Here is a 17,116-nt window from a genome sequence, read left to right as displayed (position 1 = left end):
TGTAAACGATAAGAATACGTACACGAAAATTTGATTCTTAAGCGTAGCACAGTATATTATACAATTTATTGTCATAATGTTGTATCACGGTGTTTCGCCGTGTTACTGACCTAACGTCTAAAATAGAATCGTTTTAAATATGTGGTGCTGGAGTCGAACTTAGAATGTTACCAGTTGGACAAAAAAGTACGGTTCTTAGTATTGCCTATTATTAGTCTAAATAATTTTGTTATTATAATTTATTATATTATTATCGACGGACTAAAAACATCATCTAAATTTCAACGACCGAGAAAATTGTATAATCGACATAATATTATAAAGTTATCGGACACGATCGCGTTGTAATATAATTTCTTTCTATTTAGATGATGAATATAATTCAGCCGAATCGGCGGCTCAAAAATGGAATCTCTCGCGAGCCAACAATACACGCGATATATTTAAGAATAACAATAAAACGGACGAATGATAGAGCAGGAGAAACTAAGAAAATAAAATATATATAAAAATCGAATGGACGACTCTCGAAGTATATATACGGACGAAAATCCAATACGCGCGTTGAAGGGCACTATAATAATAATAATAATAATAATAATAATAATATACTCGTCGTCGATCGTTTGCTCTTTACCGGACGTGTCCTTTGTTTCCTTTTTTTTTACCCCGATTTTTCCAATTTTTTTTTTGTTGTTGTCCGTGGAGTACGTGTCACCGTCAGCGGTCAGATGTTTAAAAAAAAAACGCTTCGGAGCGGGCGAGGACTTTAATTTTCCTCGTCAACGGATTTTCTCAATACCCTCACACGACCGCATACGCACCCCCTCTCCCGTCCACCTACGTATAATGCACGTCCGTCGCCGACATCGAAGTCATCGGTCGTATAATATAATAGTACATACGTATTATAGTACTATATTATATATTATTATCATGGAGTCGGTGGCATATAATAGTCGTCTTTTTCGTCGAGTGGTTTTTCCTTACCTAATCCTCGTCCGTGTGTGTATACGCTCCACACACAATCGTATTACTATTTTAATATTTATACGCGTGCATATAACTCGATCACTTGTACGATATAATATCATTATAATATTATTATAAATAAGCTAGCGGAGGAATAAAACATCTTTCGCCTCTAATAACATTAATAGTAAAATAAAATACCTGTTAACTTCACGATACAACAACAGCAGAGCGCTGACCGCGGTCGCGATAGTACCCAATCATTTATTCACTCATTGCTATGAACACTTACGCGTGGACAACACGTACAAATGAGCGTCTCGGCGGTTTGTAAATGGTTTTTCTCGAGCCACGACCAGCAACTCTTAGATCATCATCCACCTTCCGACTGTCGGCGATTTATCTTCGCACTTCGGCACTTTTCCGGTAGGTCGATATCGCTGTTGATTTATTTACCGAACGCGACGTTTCGTATATACGCGGTGCAAGATACAATAATACGAAATAACAATAATAATAATATATATACGCGTAGACGCCATAGACCTATAAACTATGGATAGCGCATTCAACTCTGCCCCGCGGCCCTCGGCGAGTAAAATATACTGAGAGAGAAAGAACATCAAGTAGTGAATCATGGAGGAAATACCTACTGTACCTTTTTTCTCTCAATTTTTCTTTAAATCGGTAATAAGTAATATTCTTAGTAATCCATAGTCCTTATACTCGTTGACGGAGCATGCTCGGTTGGCGGGGATGGGTGTTGGTCCGGTTGCGGTAAACTGCGTTGCAGTGATGTATTATTATAATTTATAATAAGTCAAATGTCAATATAACGAAAAAGTTCAAATTAAAAACAATACTAGTTATAAGTAATACTATTAATACAAGTTAATTCGTTTAGTCCAATAAAAACTCATAAGAAATATACACGAATCATGATATAATACGGTAATAAAATTACGTATTTACACTGTTTTTGTTTTTAACTGTGCCCAACCTGGTTGGTGTTTCGTGAAAGCGCAGAAGACATATGGAACCATGATAAGTAAAGTGCAGCCTACTTTGGCCGCGGGAACTACCGCCCAACTCCGTCTAAAAGGTATAATAATATGTAGTAATCACAATAATTTGTCACGTTATCAATAAAATATACCGATTGTCAAGATTTTATCGTAACACAATTTTATATTTGGCAGTAGACACACTGTTTTTACTGTTTTGTTTCTTTTCTCGCTCAAAGCATGTCGTCGGCCGTCGCCTTATTTCTCTGCTCTCTAAGCGCTGTTAACTGCAGTTTATAGGTCTATGATAGACACCGAATACCATATACAATATACATACCTACCTATTATATTATTATGTAAGTACACACTATACAGTATACACACGACCGCCGCGAGTTCGTACGTTATTGTATTGCACCTGTGTATAATGTAATAACATGTCATATATTATAACGTACGTAATAAAACTAAATAATATTATAATATTATGTTATTACAGAATGCTTGGAGGGGGGCAGAAGAGTCGCGGAGTGACGCGCGGATTAGGAAATATATTACAGGTACTCTGCCCCACCGCGGAGGAACGAGATAAGGTCCGTGTCGAAAATATTCACAGCATTATAATATTATTTTGATGAATCGTCGACGGCGGTGCGACGTCGCCGTTGCGTGCGCCCGCAAAGGACGGCAGCGCCATAAAACAAGTAATGTGATTATACATATATTTTATATAGGTACATAAAATGCATATATAATTATTGTATGTATACAGGGTGATTTACCGGGTAAACTGAACCCCCCATTTTTCGTTAGGTATTCGATATAATGAATTCATTCAAATTCTGATATTTAGAATTTTTAAATATACCTATAAGTACCTACTCTAAGCACATAATATTTTCGAACTGTTGGGATTTTTTGTACTGGTTGCAAGAAGTCTCCTGTGACGACCCACCCCGCACTTTTTTACTGTACATTATTTAGTAGATAATATTTTTAAAAATGTTGATGCGTACCTAATTCAAAATGTATTAAAGCAAGCAAGTTATCAGTTATTTAAGTGTTTATATTTTATATTAAGAATAAAATTCCTACAGTAAATGTCATTAAAAATGATTTTACAAACATTTAAAACAGATGTAATTGATGGATTATTATTAATCACTGAAATTTTCAAATCATCATTGAACCAATTATCCCTAGTACACAAAGTAAGTCAATTAACACCAAAACTATTCTACCGAGTTTATTACCGAGATAAATATAGAATGTCAAAATTATTCACTATAAAATGTCGATAATCTGCATTATTGAGGCAAAAAACTAGGCGAGCACGCTTGATGAATCACTCTGTATACTCGGCAACTAGCAGCATATTTGTATGACGTCCTATACATATTTGATATAACATATTATTATATACATGTAGGTAAGACAGGTCAAGTACTATGTAGCGTATAAGAGGTATAGAGGTGGGCAGGTACCTATACGTAAGTGTCGTACACGTTATACAGTGGTTCTCGGGGCGTTTTTTTTTTATCACAACGTTTATATGAATTTCGCGCTTGTAGTCGTGTATAGGTATATACTAATAATATTATATAGGTACTAATAATATAATAGTGTCGCCGCGCCGGCAAGTCCCGCCGCCGCCAATGCAGCAGCAACCACTCCCTCCGCGACGGTGGTTTACCCGCACCCACACCGCCCCGTAGACCATTTCACTCCACTCCCCCGACGCCCAAGTGGGGTTTTTGGCGAACTCGTGGGGTAAGTTTTAATGAAATATTAACGGCGTTAAAACAATCTCGGCACCGATATATATACCGCGACGATACTGTATTTCAAATTGATTTATTTAATCAATTTTCTTGCCAAACCCTCGGGGAGCTTTAAACAACAACAACGGACGAAAAAAAAATTATGTATGTATACGTTCGAGTGTATATATAATATAGATATTATGTACACATGCACACATACCACAACGTTTTGTTTACGCATGTATAAGCCAAAACGATGTTTTGTCGATTTCTGTTCGAACGACGACGACGACGACGACAACGACGACTCCTCTCGCAGACGGAGGAGGTGGAAACAAAAGTTGTGTCGAATTAATATTTTCGTACGTGCGCGATTCCTGCCGCTCCTGCTGCTACCGTTGTTGTTATTTAGTTTTTATTTTTTTTTTCATTTTTGGCGTCTTCTCGACTACGCGAGCGACGTCAGCAATGCATTATTCGTTTTAAAAAAAATTAAAATAAAAAAAAAACGTCGACTGAACTACGCGAGGAGAGACGTTAATTGAAATTTATTAGGGACACTCGTTTGTACATCCACCCGCCGAAAACGTGTACGTTACATTTATTTCATTTTATTTTATTTTTTGTTTCGTCCTTAGTTGTTGGCACGGATAACCCCCAAAGCGCGGCCAATCACCGTTGACCATAAAAAAAAAAAAAACGATGAGGAGGAGGTGGACGACGACGAGGAAATTGGAGCTCGTTTTTCCCCAGACTTATATATACGTGTATAAATCTAACACTACGGGGACGCCAAATTTCTAAGTTATACATTACAATAATCGTAAAAAGGAGCCAGGCGGTTATTTTATTTTATTTTTTTCCGTTCCGGGTCTCGTAACAATTCGACACGCAAAAAGCTGCCAAAGGCCCTTTTTCTGCCTTTCGTTCGAAAATAATACATTCCGATTTTTTCTTTTTTTTTTTGTTCGATGATGAAATTCGCATGGATCGCTCCGTTGGCAGACATTCAAATTCGTGTTAACGTTAAATTGTCAGTTTTTATTATTGTTTATGTTGATGAGATTTTTGGCCCTAAGAACCGCATATACACGCATATATATATATGATTGTATATATATGATATTACTTATGCGATCGTCCTGTTTAGTCGAATGCTAGGACGCGTGTAACGATATTGTCTGCGCAAATATAGTTTATAATATAATTGTGGTTTTCCTATTATGCGACAAAAACATATCTGTTTGATAGCGGTCGGGAATATAATATGTCTACAGCGTATTATGTATGAAAATCTCTGAAATCATTCACACTATATTAAACTGTTTTCCATGTATATAATACATTGCAGTATAATTTAATATAATTAGTTGGTAATTTTCGAGAAAAGTGATTACATGACAAAAAATGCAAAAAATTCAGTAGGAACCATTTAGACATGCCTAGGTAATCTTATATTATAACAACTATAGACAGCAATCTTCATACTATCCTTATACTACAATAATATGATAATGAAGTTACCAGTCGTTAATAAAGCAGGCAATGCTTACATAACCATTGCCCGTTTTGTAAGTGGCGGTCAGCTTCAATGATAAGAAAGATACGGATATCTAGTTGTTGTATATTATAATATTAATGGCAGGGACTTAAGATGTAGTGCGTAACATCCAATATGACGTATTAACCAATGATATGTACTATAATTTTACATTAATTGTATTTAATATATACTATAGGGTTTCTACTGTTAATAAATATTCGTAATAATACACAATATTTACATTGTTATACATATTATATAATATTATGTCCTCATTATGGCTGATACGTATTACGTACCTATATTATATTTTATACAGTTGTGGTAACCGTTTAGTAGTTGGTAATAAAATATTATTATATTACTTTAATATATACTTGCTCTGATGAGTAGGTATACTTATATCCCGTTAGCTTGTATTTCATAAAACCGATGTAATACGAATGTAATTATTGTACATGGCGACTATAGCTGATATATTTGTAATGATATAATATTATACGAAGGTACCTATATTGTAACAAACAGCCGCTAATAAATTTTCAGTCCGCAAGAAGTGTAATAAAATTATGTGGCAGAAGGTGTATGATAATAATAAAATAACAGTTGATATAGCTACAAGGTGCAGCCCTACTATATGTAGGTACATAAAATAATAATAATAATAATAAAATTACACAAGAAAAAAAACGTGTTGTTTATCTTCTATAATACTTTATTCAGAGTTATGTTATAGTAAAATATATGCATGTCGTCGTACGTCTACTGTTCGGTGTTAATAACAGCTTATTTACGAAGGAGAATTTAAGTAGACGTCCGTTTTCTGACGTTTTTTATTTTCATTTTTTTTCCCCAAAATCTAAATGTTACGTGGATTGTGTGGCATAAAGAACTTTTCATGGTATACAAACCGTATTATATAAAAAAATAGAATATTATATTACCGATTTCGATGGTGGTGCCTGAATAGTAAATATACCCACCCTAAAAAAATCGAATTTTTTGAATATTTGTTTCACAATTCTGTATAATAACAAAATAAATAATAACACATAATTAAGATAAATTGTACGTCGTTGTATCTAGATAAATTTAGTTGTTATTTTGTCGAAATTCGAAATTTTATATATCATATCAACCATAGGCTTGAAACTTTTAATCATAATAACACTTTTTACACACAACAAAATGTGTATAATACGCAAATATATAGGCTCTTTCACAATGAAACTGTACCGTATGACAGAATGTGTTTAAAACAACAGTTATATAATATTAGGAGATTTAACATAATATATATCAGGATATAAACTTAGGTTGGGCTATCACATTATATATAAGGTATAAGATCATATGAAGGGGTTCTTTGGCACTTGGAACTTGGCAAAGATTATAATTTATGATACGGACACTACGGAACAAACTAGTAATCGGAGTGCGTTGTGTTTATTAGTATACTCTTACATCAGAAGTAATATGCGTATACCTGTGACCACTCAAAACCTGCCATGCTGCAGCTGAAAAAGGTTAGATTAGATTTTCTTGGTATTTAAAAAAATAAATATTTTAAATTCTATTAATAATACTTAAATTGATATAACATATGGTAGGTATGTCCCAAAGGTCACATTAATTTGGTATCTTTTGAAAATCAATATATTAAAATACGGGTTTTCAACTAAAACCTTTAGTAAGACAATATTTCAAAAGTAAATATTGAACTACCTATTGGCCATTGTGATTTAAATTATTCTAACCGTAACGAAGTGTGGATGTATTCAGTATTGTAATGAATATATGTACAACGACGAAAAAATCGATAAATGTTTAATGAAAACGTAAATCGGTACTTAGACCTCGCGATCCACGATGGTAATAATATGATATTCGATTTCTGCGGATTTTTGGACGGGTACTGTGCTCGTAACAGTAATTAGTGGCGTTGAAAAATCGACTGCGATGAGGGAGGAACGATTGACGACAATGTTGTCTCGGTGGTACCCATGAATGTGGTACGCACTACGCTGTTAGGACTTAGGAGTTCATCTATGAATGCACTGAATTTCCCGTAGAACAAAGTTTCTCCACTAGCGTTCGAATATCACTGGACCGGTCCAACACCGTGAAGTAATTAGATGGAAATTTTGGCCTATATAATGATAATAGGAATTATAATTGAAATAATTTATGATACATTGTTTCATTCTAGGTTATTCTGTAGTATCATAACTAAATATAAAAATGTTTAATTGACAAACGCATTGAGGTATTTATACAGGCATTGCAAGGAATTCCATTTACAAGTGCCACAATATTTTAAATTACCAATCTTAACAACGTGATTATTATTGAATTCATGTAAAAAAAGTATTTATGTAAACTTTTTTACAATTTTTTATAGTTGAATTGTAAATTTTATTGAAAAACACAGTTTCTTTTAAAACAAAAAAATTTTTTTTGAATTAAATAATTATGGCTTAAACATTTTTTAACATTTAAAAAAAATGTAATAGGCTATGGAATTATAAGCTACTTGACAACGATGGTATTCAAGGCAAAACATCAAAATGTATAGATGAACATTTACTAATGGTTGAAATGTTCACAAGTTAACTAAGGGAATATGGGGAGCTAGAGAGATCCTAGAAGATTTCATCTATTAGCGCACTGATATTTTCTATGCATGGAAAAATTATGACAAATAAGAGTGCTGCAACTATAAGTTAAGTGAATGTAACTTATAAAATACTATCATATTGTATTCAAGACTGAGTTAAACTCTTGGCTAAAAAAATTCTAGATTACCGAAGTGGTTTTATAGGAAATAAATCGACGAGAGACCAGATACTCAAATATTTATATAAAATAAAAATGTACCAGAAAACTTGGAATTGAATAAGAAACTATACTTACAAGTAAATTTTGTGAATATAAAAAATAGATATGAAAGTATCAATAGAGAAAGTATTTACAACATACTAAAACAGTTCCATATCCCACAGAAACTTATCAGGCTAATAAAAATTTGGGAACCTTCTATAGCAAGAGAGGTCCAGGTAAACACTGGTTTAAGACATGGGGATGCATCCTTCCCAATTATTTTTAATCCCGTCCTGGAATAAGAAGTCAGAATGATGGATATATCATCAGATACCAGATGATGGTCCAGAATTTTACAAAACGTCAATAAATCTTTTAGCGTATGCAGACGATATAGTGTTGCTATATAAGGATTAGGGAATGATATAAATAAAGTGAGAAACTTATACGAAATACTCATAGAAACAGCTAAGTAAGTAGGCCTTTATGTATAGAAAAAAACAGAATGCACGGAAGTCGTCATTTTTCATTCGATCTTTGTCCATTTAAAATTTGAAACATTATTATTGTACATGTGGAACTTTCTTACTAATTGTTAATTCAAAATTATGAAAACAATAGATAAGTAAGTGTACTAAGTGACCGTACAACATCCAAGTCTGAAGTCATAATATTACAACTAGTTTTTGATAGCATACGTCTATTATGCAACTATTATACTGACGCAGTTGCATATTATTATAAACTATATATCTGTGAACAAATCGTTTGTTCCTTTTCAATCCGACTTTATACGCGCTTATACATGTTTAATACTGTCGAAGACGTATTTCACTCGTCATGAATAGTTATTGTGTACAAAAACGTGTGCCGTATAAAAAACAATGGCGTTTGAGATATTTCAATACACATAAAAGCTAGTGAGTGTTGTGTGCGCATATATACACATCAGATGTGCACTTTGCATTGTTCTGGAATTTTCAAGTGACTGTTCGATGAAAATTTCAGTAGCGTGGAAAATTGTCCACCTACATGCAAATCCGATCCAGAACTGCTGCAGTTGAGCATAATATAATAATACTTCGTCGTCACGCGCTTGTACCTATATATAATATTATCACAAGACGTTGTCCGTGGCCAGATAGTGAGATGGTTTTTTTATATAACATAAAATATATATATATAGATACCTAACATACGGGGAGTGGAGACATTTATCAGATTTGCACCCCAATTATAAAAACGTTATCGTGAAGGTGAGACTAAAGTCTCGATTATCAAACTGTGTGCTATAAAATGACAACACCAACAGGCCTTTATACTTGTATTGTATAAAGTAAAGTCACAGTCGAAATTGTCATATACTCATTTGTAGTCCAATATACGTGGTTATGGTACCTATCTATATTATAATATGTATTAATATGTAATTACGGGTACATTATGGTAAATCGCGGAGCTATCGTGGCAGACTGCAGGAATGTTTGAAACGAAACGGAGTGGATAAAATGCCACGTGTATCATTTAGAGCTTGCCGGTGGAACATTATATTATGCACACGACCCGACAAATAATAGTTATTGTCGTGCGCCAGTGGAAAGTTGTGTGTGTATAATATATATTTTATTATACACGTGGGAGAATGGCGAACCACTATACCGAAGAATAAAAGAATATGAAATATTAAGTACCTAAATGAAAACACAAACGAAATTAGCATTTTACGCTGAAGAGTGGATGAATATCGTCTGAGAGTTCTTCGAGCTTGATAATATTAATGTCGTATATATAGGTAGGTTGGTAGGTACATAATAATATAATAACAAAAATATTATATGATATGTTTAGTTTACTAAGTCAATGTTTATTATAAGTAAAATATATACATATAGTCTTTTTTTCTCAATTTTTATTATATTATAGTGTTTGTTATTATTTTTTTATGTTATGTAATCTAATTTAAGCACTATTACTCACTACACTACCACAAGCTTAACTTAAAGGTGTAGGTAATTTTTATTATTTCTTTAAATACACATTTAATTATAATATTGTGTTAATCAAATAATCAAAAAACCTTTCAATTCAATTAAAAAGAAAAAAATGTATACACGTATTACAAATAATATATACTTTGGCAGCGCGTAAACGAAAAAAAAATGTTTATAGAAATTCCGTTAGTTTGTAAGTAGCTTTCGGCGCGAAGAACACACCGAAGACGTAGAGGAAATTGGTGAGGAAGATAATCGCATACAGGTATTGTTTGAGAGCGTCACACGCATAGTATCACACCGAGGTTATTTTCGTTATAATTATCTGCAGTTTGAAGACAAATTTACTCATGTTAGTGTCATCATATTATGTAGTGGTTTACTATTATTTGATAATATTATAACAATATCTATAGATTTCCTCCCTCTATAACCATACGCGAGACGAGTCCACTGATTGATTTGGAAATAAAAAAGAAGGGGGACTCTGCTGATGTTGGATAAACGCGAGCGTTCCACACAAAATTAATCGTCACATTGCCGCGGAGGGCAAAGCCCTCCACACCTCCATCTCCATCCATCAACTCAAGACACCAAAACAACATCAAATTTATTCGAAAAATACATATAGAAAGAAAAACACATTTTATAGGGGGGGGGGGGTCATTTTTCGATTTTTTTTTTTTTTTTTTTTTTTTTTTTTTTTTTTTAATAGTTATTTAATGTCACGGGAAAAACTACCGACAAGTTACAAAAAAACCGCTAAAAATGGGATTTTAATTTCTAACGCTTTGTTTATCAGTTATCACAATAGAAACGAATAAAAATAAAAATAACGATTTTAGTTATTTTGTTGTAATTCATAATATTAAATATTAATTCAACTTACAGACTATAATAAAATATTATAACAATATAAACTATTGTGTACCTAATAAGTAAATTTGGCATCAGGAAATCAAGATTTACAAATTCACTATAGCTTATGTTGGGTACCCAGGCCCCAGCGTTCCGTTTCAAATAAATAGAAGGGGTACGCTAAAAAAAAATTTAAAAAGAAAGGGGACTCCGTACCCCTGCGCCCCCTCCAAATAAACCACTGGAGACGACTAATGCAAAAATTGAACGCAATGATAATAATATTTAGGTACATCGTACATAAAATGTGTATACTATATTATGTCGAAACATCTCAATCGACGGACGCCGTGGACTTTATAGAATGAAGGATCACTGTACGAGTTCTTTGGTCGTTCCGGTCATTAGTGGACGGTAGTATCGCCTCGTGCCCTCAGCTTTTATACACATCACGCATACATATATACAGGGCGATTCACCAAACATGCTCAGCCCTATTTTTGTCTTAAATAATGAATTTTTCAAAGTCTGATTTTCGGAATTTATACTTATACTTAATGAATATATTTTCAAATTCTCGGATTTTATTTACTACTTGCTTAAGGAATGCCTTGTGGCGATAAAATCTATTTTTCAAATGTTTTTTTTTCAAATGAAAACCCCCCAATTTTTTTGAAAATGTTGATTTACCTAATTAAAAATTAAAACAATTAGTTTCTTAGTTATTATAATGTTTGTACTAAGGATAATATTAATAGTCTTTATTTATCCCAAAAGATAAATAGTAAAAAAAATGTTAACCACAATATAGACGTTAAATTAGATCTAGTGTCGGTATTCATTATATTTGGGCCATTTTTAAAAATAATTAATATTGATAGATCAATATTAAAGACTAAAATTTTTCAAATCACCATAGCCCCATATATTATGAACCCATTACCACGGACCTTTTATCCTTGGAACACCAAATTAAATAACTTAAAACTACGCGTACGAAGTTTTACTCTGATAGGTACATCAACATTTTCAGGAAATTATCCACTGTTTAATTTACAGTTGAAAAGGGGTGTTCTCATTTGAAAAACAGAAGATTATAACTCCACATGATATTACTATAGTAGTATAAAAAAATCTCAATCATTTCTATATATTATGGACTTTTGGTATATTTAAAAATTCAAAATTCAAAAAATCAGATTTTGAATAACTGAATTATTAAAGAATAAAAAGAGGGGAGCGTGCTTGGCGAAGCACTCTGTATATCGAATTCCCGGGACAAACGAACCCGGCATGAGTTTTCGACCGATTTTTACGCTGGAAAGTTTCTTTTCTTGCCGTCCGTTCTCCTCCCCCCGTGATACCTACTCGCGCCTCTGGGGCTCGTTTGTGGAGATTCGTACGTGGATAATTGTATAATATACCTACTCCAATGTAAACAAAAAGAGAAAAAGCGAGTTTATGAGAGAGAGAGAGAGAGATGAACATAGGCATAGAGAAGGATAGGGAAAGTCATCCGACTATCGATGTACGTTATAGACGGACGGAGACAACTATTCGGTAAGGGGGTGCGCGGACGACGGGCCAAAGTAGGGGGTTTTTGGTAAAAGTCCGAGCAATCAACACGCACACTCAGGGCGCTCCTTAAAACGGATGGAAAAGTTTTCGCTTAAATGATGTCCAGTCGGATTAAATGAAAAGGTTCTGGCATCGGTCCGAGAACTAATAGACTGGCCCCGCGCGCGATCCCAACGGGTTTTAATTATGACTTCTTTCCTCCTTATTTCGTGCCGATCTCCTCGCGTACACGACCACCCCCGTCCCTCCGAAATGACGGAGCAATTTCTTGCGTTTCCACTCACTCTCTCCCTCTCTCTCTCTCTCTTTCTCTCTCATTTCCAGCCCCACTCACGTCCCCACGCTCAATGCGATAAGTACGTGTACGTGTTATATATATATATATAATAATAATAATATCTCCTCTCGTCCGCGCACCGTCGACAAACTGCTGCCAAACGGCCGAAAGCAATCAACGGACGTGCCGTCAACGCGCCCGCGAAATACCGTCGCTGCCGCAGTGAGAAACGCACACGTCAATACGCGTAACTATAATATACACGCAAACAGGCGTATACGTTAAAAATTAATACCACATGCGACTGCACCTCCATAATGTGCCTACCGCCTATACTTCATCAATACTTCATATATTATATATTTTATCAAAGCCGGTTTTATGGTGCACGTGGGTGGCGGTCACTATAGGTTGAAGTCGATCACAGCGAAACTTATACGTATATAATATACACACATGCGTCGAACTTATCTTCCGACCCTACCCTGCCCTACCCCGCAGGTTTCGTACGTTATATAAACTATCGTGACACTTTATAGACGACGCGTAATGGTTTTAGTAGGTATATACAGAGCATCATACGAATATGTCCCTCGGCCGCGTAGTGGTCCCTATACTCACTGCGTTGGTAATTTTTTTTAAAAATTTTCTTTAGTTATTTCGTCGTTTTTACTACATTTGATTCTCAATGATTTTTTTTTCCATGCCACGACTACACGCCGTATACAACCGCGTGAATTTTCGCCCCTAACTAATTCATCGCACAAATTATTACATCTAACGGGTTGAAAAGTTTAACAAGGCATTAAAATGCATGATGTTTTCGGGGAATAAATTATTCACTGTTTTCCAAATCGAAATACTATGGTAGTCTCTTGAAAGTTGAAAGTACTCTGTGTTAAACCTCAATCAGTTTGTACTGTACTACAAAAAACGCGTGTAAATTTACATAGTCCGACTAGTTGAAACAAAAGGTAAAACGCACAAAGTGTTAGTGAATTTGTTTTGTCCCAAAATACTAAATCCCGAATATATAGTAGGCAATACTTACGTCACACAGTAAGTATAGGTTATATAGTGTCCTAATACACATTAAGTGTCATAAACTATTGCTACATAATATGATGATACATTGATCTATATTGTCTATATATGTTGGCCAATTAATATTTGTATTATTATTATTATTATTATTATTATTATATAGACGTATTTTAACCATAGTTTATTGAAAATATAAAATACTCAACTTTCAGAACGTATGTAGCTAGGTATTATGAGTAAATTTAGTATTTAATAGACGTGTACGTGTCTTATATAGATACAGTAATAAAATTAGTAGTTACAATAAGTAATAACATACAGTGCCGAATAAACCAAAATATTTTCAGTTATGAGTTTATCACGTTCAAATGCGTACCTATATATCGTATTATTAATAGTTACCATAATCTATTCCCAAATGTATTAACGATTCGGAAAAATACGGTATTTTGTTGTTGATATGGGAAAACCATACGTTGTACACTTGTACCTATATATCATATAATATTATTACAATATGACATATTCGTAGCCAAGGATACGAACTTTTATTTCGAATCGCGAATGTGACGAGCGCGTTGAATAATATTTCAGTGTTTAATAGTAACGAAATCCAACATAATTATAGGTATACGTCCAATGACATATCATTACATGTACAATAATTTAAAAATACCAAATAAATAAACCTATCAGGTACAAAACCGTCCCTCGTGTGTTATTCCATCACCTATATAATAACAGTACCTATAATATAAATCATTTATAAATTATATATATATTATATATTATATACATAATAATATTATATTATACTCGCGTGGGCGGCGACGGAACAATCGGCGGCGTTTGAAACCCACATTAAACTATTATTGTAATAGGACGCTGTCGCTGATGCAGTTGCAGTTGCACCGAGTCTGGGAATATTGCATTATTGTGTCGGGTTTCGCACGATAGGTTACCACCTATATGTAGCTATATTGACGGGACGGCAGCGATGGCGTGAGCGCGACGCGTATATTACACAATAAAATATATACTACCTATATATACCGATAAAGTCGATCTAAGCTGACGATCGCGAATAACTCTCTACGAACACTGGAATATTAAATATATATATAATATGCACTGCTGAAGCGTACACGGTCAATAGCCGTCGACGAGCGGAGGCGTGCACGCAGCGCGTTTGACGCACCGGTCTCTGGGCGCATACAAACCGACACGTCGTTATATCCGATAGATCGTGTGTATACGCGTTACAATATTATCGTCGTATATATACGCGTGACGTGCGGCCGTATAATAATATTATATAATATTATGCTCTATGCTTAGTGTGTACGGGTGCGGCGTATAATAATAATAATAATAATAATAATAAATCTCACGTGTATTTAGGTACCTATACAATAATAATATACATCATAATATTATGTTGTATAGGTAGGTGGTACCTATACTGCATACCTAATCAGAGTACGGTATAAACTATAAACCAGGTACACCAGATAAGACGTTTAAAACGTTGGAGCACGCGAGTGCGACCATGTGAGCACCTGAAATTCAATAACTACTCCGCTGACGCCGAACAGAGAGATTGACAATATAACATAATATGGGTAGATGGGTACCACAGATATGTGCAATAACTAGATAGCACAACTATACAGCGACGTATGTAATATATGATGTTCAGCGCTATATGTCACTTGAGAAATGTCTACAAATTCTTATAATTTTTATATTGTCCTAAATAATTCCAAACCCAGATTAATATTAATATAACCATGTACATTACGTGCATGATAATTATATGAACTATATATAGGTAACGAACGTATCAGTACAATATTATGATGGATACTTGATGATAAAAAATAACGAATTGGAGTACTCGTTACAATAATTCTAATAACAGCTGGTATCAAAGTTTTTACTTACAATAAATGTTGTTTGTTCATTAGTATAGCTCTGTAATACCTTTATGATACGAGTTTGGTACAACAAGAACACGGACAGTGGCGTAGCTATAGGAATATTAGTTAATGTAGTGGTTATAATGGAATAATGTGATACACAAAGACGACGTCGACAACCCAGCAACTTGCAAGCTACTTGAATAATAATAAAAAAAAAAAACATTCATTTTGCCATGGTAATCTCATTCGAACGGTAAGTGGACATTGCACCAAGTCACATAATATTATGACTACCGAGCACCACGGTGTCTCCACTGATAACGTTTATACCGTTCTTACACGGGGTCGGCCGTCTATAATCGTTGCACACCGTATTATCTGCAGTGGTAGTCTGTATAGGTACCCCAGATGTTAGTAAATTATTATCATCGACACGTGGTCGTTATATTACCATGGTAGGTACTTAACACGCGCGTAGGACATTGCAGTCGCGCGGGTGACGTTCAGCCTGCAGTGGGTCGGCCTTAACGGGAAACCGCCTGGACGGAGACCGACGGCGGGCGCGACGTCGCGGAAAAGAAACTCCTCTGCGCGGCGGACTCTATACAGGCGGCGGTGGCGGCAGTGGCGGTGGTGTGTAATATACGTATGGCGTATATAATGTGTTGCTCTCGGTGGCGTGCGTGCGCTATAGCGTTTATTTATTGCGTTTCTTGTCGCGTCTGAAAGATTTGTGCTCGGATCTTCGCTGTCGCCTAAATCACTCGGCCTGGTGCAGGCCTTCCCCTCCCCGCACAAGCTCTCGCACCACCGCACCCGCCCGTCGCGAAATTCTCTTCACCCTCCGCCGACGTCTGCGAAACTTCTCGGCGGGACCCGGTTCGAACGTACAACTATCGTCTCCCACCAACGGCATCCTTCTCGTATAATAATAATAATATATATTATACAGCAACCCCGCACTAACGCCACAGAAAACCAGCAATGCAATGCACACGCACACACAAATAAACACTATGCGTACAGCCATTATAATATACACTGCACCGCTACTATGTACGCCACCACCGCCGCCGCCGCCGGCACGTAACCTTTTTATCTCGATCTGCCGTTGACGTCCTCCCGTCGCCGTCTCTTGCTCTCGGCGCGGTATATACGCGACTCGTCGTCGCCGCCGTCTTCTTCCACACAATAAAATAATATTGTACACACACACACACACATACACACTTATAATATATGTAAATAATATATTGTATAGGTATAATAGTATTGTAATCCTCGTCTGCTGAAAGTCCTCCCTCCGCCGCCGTTCGGTCGTAACGCGTGATACGTCTTTGT

General features: G+C 35.2%; 1 long non-coding RNA gene across 1 annotated transcript; it reads right to left on the bottom strand.

The window, feature by feature from the left end:
* Positions 1-192: 192 nt before the first annotated feature.
* Positions 193-3,114, bottom strand: LOC115034341. Its single transcript, XR_003839710.1, has 2 exons — positions 2,129-3,114; positions 193-2,067 (listed from the first exon to the last, which is right to left on the bottom strand). It is a non-coding gene; the product is annotated as an uncharacterized LOC115034341 (long non-coding RNA).
* Positions 3,115-17,116: the final 14,002 nt, after the last annotated feature.

Source organism: Acyrthosiphon pisum, chromosome A2, assembly GCF_005508785.2.
Source record: "Acyrthosiphon pisum isolate AL4f chromosome A2, pea_aphid_22Mar2018_4r6ur, whole genome shotgun sequence".
In the NCBI taxonomy this organism is placed as follows: domain Eukaryota; kingdom Metazoa; phylum Arthropoda; class Insecta; order Hemiptera; family Aphididae; genus Acyrthosiphon; species Acyrthosiphon pisum.
Note: the sequence above shows the minus strand (reverse complement) of the source record. Positions and strands in the feature narration are given on the sequence as shown.